Below are 5,759 nucleotides of genomic sequence, written 5' to 3'. Positions count from 1 at the left end.
AATTTCTGTCTTCTCTGCCTGGACTGTTCTGCATTTTATCTATCTCGTAGAGTTCCAGGAGGATCAGCAAGTGTACGCTGTTCCCATGCAATCACCCGCTATCAAAATACAGGACATTTTCATCTTCCTGGAATGTTCCCTCGTGTGCCCCGTTTGATCGCCCAGACAATCTTTTCCCCACACCCTGCCACAGGCAACTGCTGATCTGATTTCCATCACTGTGGATTGTTTTTGGCTTTTTAGAAGTTATAGCTGGGCGCGGCGGCTCACGCCTGTAATCCCAGCACTTTGGGAGGCCGAGGCAGGTGGATCACAAGGTCAGGGTTTTAGACCAGCCTGGCCAACTAGTGAAACCCCGTCTCTACTAGAAATACAAAAATTAGCCGGGCGCTGTGGTTCACGCCTGTTATCCCAGCACTTTGGGAGGCCGAGGCAGGTGGATCACGAGGTCAGGATATTGAGACCAGCCTAGCCAACATGGTGAAACCCTGGCTCTCCTAAAAATACAAAATTAGCTGGATGTGGTGGTGTATGCCTGTAATCCTAGCTACTCGGGAGGCTGAGGCAGGAGAATCACTTGAACCAGGGAGTCAGAGGTTGCAGTGAGCCAGGATCGTGCCACTGCACTCCAGCCTGGCGACAAGAGAGACTTCGTCTCAAAAAACAACAAATAAACAAAAAAAAATAGGGGTGTGGTGGCACGCACCTGTGATCCCAGCTACTTGGGAGGCTGAGGCAGGAGAATCGCTTGCACCTGGGAGGTAGAGGTTGCAGTGAGCCGAGATTGTGCCACTGCACTCTAGCCTGGGCAGCAGGAGCGAAACTCTATCTTTAAAAAAAAAAAAAGTTTATATAGGCGAGGCACTGTCCCTCATGCCTGCAATTCCAGTGCTGGGGAGCCGAGGCAAGAGGATCCTTGAACCCAGGAGTTCAGACCACACCTGGCTAATAAAAAAAAAATTATTTACAAAAAATTTAAAAAATTAGCCTGTTGTGGTGGCATGGGCCTGTAGTCTCAGCTACTTGGGAGGCTGAGGCAGGGGATTTTTGAGCCTGGGAGGTCGAGGCTGCAGTGAGCCCCGATCACACTACTGTACTCCAGCCTGGGTAACAGAGCAAGACACTGTCTCAAACAAAAACCATAAACAAATTAATATTGCGTCAGTCTGTGATTTAAAGCAAAACTACTTCAGGCTCACCACCTCCTGGAAACCTTCCTGATATCCCTGCTGGGTCAGGTACCCCCTGTCTGTGCTTGTTACCTTCTACCTGTCACCAGTATGGCAAGTTCATTGTTTTATGATTTGATCACCTACTTCCCTAACCCAGAGAGGCCTGTGTCATACTGCCAGCACTGCTAGGTGCTTAGAAAATGTTTATTAAGGCGGGCGTGGTGGCTCATGCCTTAATCCCAGCACTTTGGAGGCCGAGGCGGGGCGGATCACCTGAGGTCAGGAGTTTGAGACCAGCCTGGCCACATGGTAAAACCCCATCGTACTAAAATACAAAGATAGCTGGGTGTGGTGGTGGGGGCCTGTAGTCCCAGCTACTTGGGAGGCTGAGGCAGGAGAATCACTTGAACCTCGGAGGCAGGGTTGCAGTGAGCTGAGATCAATAGAGCAAAACTCTCAAAAAAAAAAAAAAAAAAGAGAAATGTTATTAATGAAGGACTAAATCAGATTTGAAAAGATCATAGAAACAGAGAGGGTCAGTATGGTAGAGGGGGCTTTAAAAAGTTATAGGAGGTTACAGACGTCAAGGGTCAGAAGAGATGACCAAGTCTGAGGGTCAGAAAGGTCAGAGCGAAATCAGAGAGATCAATGTGGTTGAAGATATCAAAGTGTCAAGAAGATTAAGGAAGTCACATGGTGTGATCGCTGAGGTCAGAGGATTCAGAGGAGATCAAAGAGAAGGTGAGGACTCAGAGACTACACAGGGGGTCAAGAAGGCCACAGAAGGGATGTCAGTGTCCACCACCGGGCCTGGTCCCAGGCCGGGGTGGGGCATAGCTGTCATGCTGGTGCAGCTGTAGGAAGTCTCGGCCTGGGCCCGCCGCCAGCTCAGTGATCTCTTGGGCCCACACCGTGCCTGCCGTAGCTGCTGCACTTGAGAATCAAGGACCTGGATGGGAACGATGAGATGGACCATAAATCCTCGCCCTCCATACATATGATCTTGCCCAGAGACCTCCCCTTTCTTTCTCACTTCCTCCCTTGGTCCCTAATCACAACTCCACAGAGACAGGGTGTGTATGTATCTGCCTTATTTGTTTATTTATTTTGACACAGAGTTTAGCTCTTGTCCCCCAGGTTGGAATGCAGTGGTGCGATCTCTGCTTACTGCAACCTCTGCACCCTGGCTTCAAGCGATTCTCCTGCCTCAGCCTCCCCAATAGCTGAGATTACAGGCCAGCACCACCACACCTGGCTAATTTTTGCATTTTTAGTAGAGACGGGTTTTACCATGTTGGCCAGGCTGTCTCGATCCTGACCTCAGGTGATCCGCCCACCTCGGCCTCCCGAAGTGCTGGGATTACAGGCATGAGAAACCGTGCCTGGCCGTATCCACCTTACTAACAGTTGGAGCCTAGTATTTTATCAGCAACCAGTATTATACAGGCACTCAGGTTTGTGAATGAACAAACGAACAATGGAATTTCCTTTATCGTAGCAGTTCCTTTCCTGGGCTTCTACTAATCCCCTTTCTCTGGGCCCAGTCTCTAAGAGCGTCCAAGCATCTGGCTGACCAGTTCCCTGGTTCAAAACTATGTCCGGATCCAGGGAGGTGGGAAAGCTTTCCTCTCTACTGTGGTCTCTCTTACTCACTCCCAGCAGGGCTGTAGGCTGGCTCACCCATCAGCTGGTGTCTCCACCCCCAGGGAGGCCTCACCTGTGGGAGGTGTCGAGTCCGCACGCGTACCGTGCCTCCGTGCTCCTTTTCCCCACCTGCACCTCAAAGCCAGGGTCAAAGAGCTGAACAAATGAGATGGCACCCGTCTCGAGGCACATGTACAGCAGGAAGGAGTCCTTCACCACAGCCACCTAGAGCAGAAAGGCTCCCTGTGTTCTCTCTGCCCTCGCAATTTTTTCTCACCCCACCCACTGCCCAGCTGCTCGGCCATAGCCCTTACCTCTTGGACCAGCGATAACAAACTTGGTCTCGGCCACAGCAGGTGAGACCAGGAACGCGGTGGCCACCTGAGCGCTTCCGGATCGTCCCCTCCCTGTGGGACAATCAGGAAGACAGGCTGGATGAGGACTCAGACCCCCAGCCCACCTTGCACTGCTTGCCCCATTCTCAGGCAGGGAGAAATTAAGAGTGATGTCTACGGATGCCTGGGTGAAGGGGGCCAGACACTCACAGTCCTTTGCAGCCCAGGTCTGGGATAAAGGACAGCTGACTGACTTCCAGGATTCTGTCTGCAAAGGAAAACAAAAGGCCGAGAAGACACCTGGCTTTCAGCTCCTCAGACCCTGGGGCCCCTGGCCCTCCTTCCCTGAGGGTCTGATGATCCTGCTCCCACATCTAAAATCAGTTCCTGGACCTTACCAAAGCATGGTAGTTGCGATAGAAAGACTGGTCAAGAGGCGGTTGAGGTATTCTCCAGGTATTTTAAAGTGGAGATGAGAGAGAGAGAGACAGATGGGACCAGAGACATTTGCAACATCCAATCCCTTCCCAGAGGACCTGGCATCGGTCCCACCTGTTTGCTGGCTGCATGTCTGGTGGAGCCCTCAGGACCTGCCCGGGGTAGAGAGGGCCTCTCTCTGTTGGCTGCATCTTGGGCTGGAGAATAGGCAACGGCAAACGTGGAAAGGATGGATGAGGTTCAGGTAAGAGCTGGGAGGCTGGGTGCTCTGGTTCCTGAAAACACTGGAGATGGGGCTTGGAGGAAAAGAGGAGGCCTGGAGATGGCCAGGTGTGGTGGCTCATGCCTGGAATCCCAGCACTTGGGGAGGCTGCAGCAGGCGGATCACTTGAGCTCAGGATTTAAGACCAGCCTGGGCAACACAACAGCACCCCATCTCTACAAAATACACAAAATTAGTTAGGTATGGTGGCTGTGGTCCCAGCTACTCGGGAGGCTGAGGTGGGAGGATTGCTTGAGCCCAGGAGGTTGACGTGGCCAAGATCATACCAGTGCACTCTAGCCTGGGTGACAGAGGGAGACCTTGTCCAAAACAAAAAACAAAAACAAGCAAAAAAGTCTAGAGTCTGGCAAAAGGAAGGCCCCTACCCTGAATGGAGAGTAGAAAAGGGTGAGGCTGCCAAGAGCATTTTGGGCATCCCGCCCGCTGAGATGCTGGCACAGAACCATGGACAGGGAAAGCTGAGCAGGGAAAGTTTCCTGGTAACTGGGGTCAGGGGAGGAGCCCAGTGGCCAGAGTTGCAGGGAGGAAAGATTGTGGCCTGGGGTGGACAGGCAAAAGGAGGGTGGGGGGAACCTGCCCTCTACAGAATCAGTCTGATCCCTCACCGAGCAGAGGGAGCAGACTCATCAAGACTTTGTGTCTCAGAGGGGTCCCGATGCAGCTCCTGAAAATGACGAAACTTCTTCTTGGTTGTCCAGGTAAGTCGCCGTGAGTCAAGCGGACAGAATACAGAGTGCAGGTTCCCACCTAGGGTTGTGAGGAACTGAATGGATGACCCCTGTGTTGAGTCCCCGCCTCCCCACTCTGGCCAGCCCTCCCTTTCCCTCTTCCCTGGGGCAGCACAGCCACTTTGGATCCATTCCGGGCCGCTCTCCCTTTCCCCTCCCTGGGCCAGTCTGGCCACCTTGGATCCGCTGGTGTATCTTTCGGTGCCCACCACCCGGGCTACAGGGACCCCAGTTGCGAACACCAAGGGGTGCACTTTCAGAGGCTGAAGCTCATAGATGGCCAGAAACGGGTGCATCCGGTCGGCTAGGAGGAAAGAAAGTCGAGGGTGTAGACCCCCACGGCCAGCCCCTGGCTCCCCACGCCTCCTCCTGAGGGCCATTCATATTTCTCGTGTACCTGGGTCCTCTCCTCCCTCAGAGTGTCCACCTCATCGGACTCCATCTGGAGCTGGCTGGAGTCCAGCTCGCCCCCAGTGGAAGAGGCTCTCAGGGGTCGCCATCATCCTGGAAATTAGGATCCTCCGGGAGGCGAGTTGCCCTGCAGGACCCGCCCACCATCCTAACTCCCACAGGTCCTCCTCTTCCCCCACGGACTCCTGACCGCCCGCTGATGACGCCCGACCAGTTTGCACGCCCCACCGACCCCTTCGAGCCCCCATCCCTACCTTAGTCCTTCTCCACAATCCCAGTCCCAGTCCCGCTCCCCGACCCCCGCCCCGTCCCGTAACCAGAGACCGGGGAACACCCAGCCAGGCCCGGAAGGCTCCGACCTGGGGCGGCACAGCAGCTGCGCGGGAAGCGGCCCCGGGTGCGGGCGAGGGAGCGCGGGCTCGCAGGGCTTACCCAGGCCAGGCGGGCCGGGGACAGGGGTCCAGGCAGGAATGAGGAAGTTACGCGATCCCCGCCGGGGGGAGAAACCCCGAAATCTGAGCGTGCGACTGAGTCTGGAGGCTCTGCAGCCCGAGCCCTTTCCGTCCCCGCCCGATTTCCGGGACCGGGACCCGCGCGCCCCTTCCCGCCCCTCACCCTGGCAGACGGAGCCAGCGCCCACGCGGGTTCCCGAGCCAAGCGAGAGAGCGGAGCCGGAGCCGGAGCCCACGCCCCAGCAGGCCGGGGCGGGGCTGGGGCTCAGGGCCTGCCTTCGGGGGCGGGACGGCGC

The 5,759-nt window shown here is 55.3% G+C and overlaps 1 pseudogene; it reads right to left on the bottom strand.

The window, feature by feature from the left end:
* Nucleotides 1-1,963: 1,963 nt before the first annotated feature.
* Nucleotides 1,964-5,103, bottom strand: LOC115894933 (annotated as a pseudogene).
* Nucleotides 5,104-5,759: the final 656 nt, after the last annotated feature.

Source organism: Rhinopithecus roxellana, chromosome 19, assembly GCF_007565055.1.
Source record: "Rhinopithecus roxellana isolate Shanxi Qingling chromosome 19, ASM756505v1, whole genome shotgun sequence".
Lineage (NCBI taxonomy): Eukaryota > Metazoa > Chordata > Mammalia > Primates > Cercopithecidae > Rhinopithecus > Rhinopithecus roxellana.
Note: the sequence above shows the minus strand (reverse complement) of the source record. Positions and strands in the feature narration are given on the sequence as shown.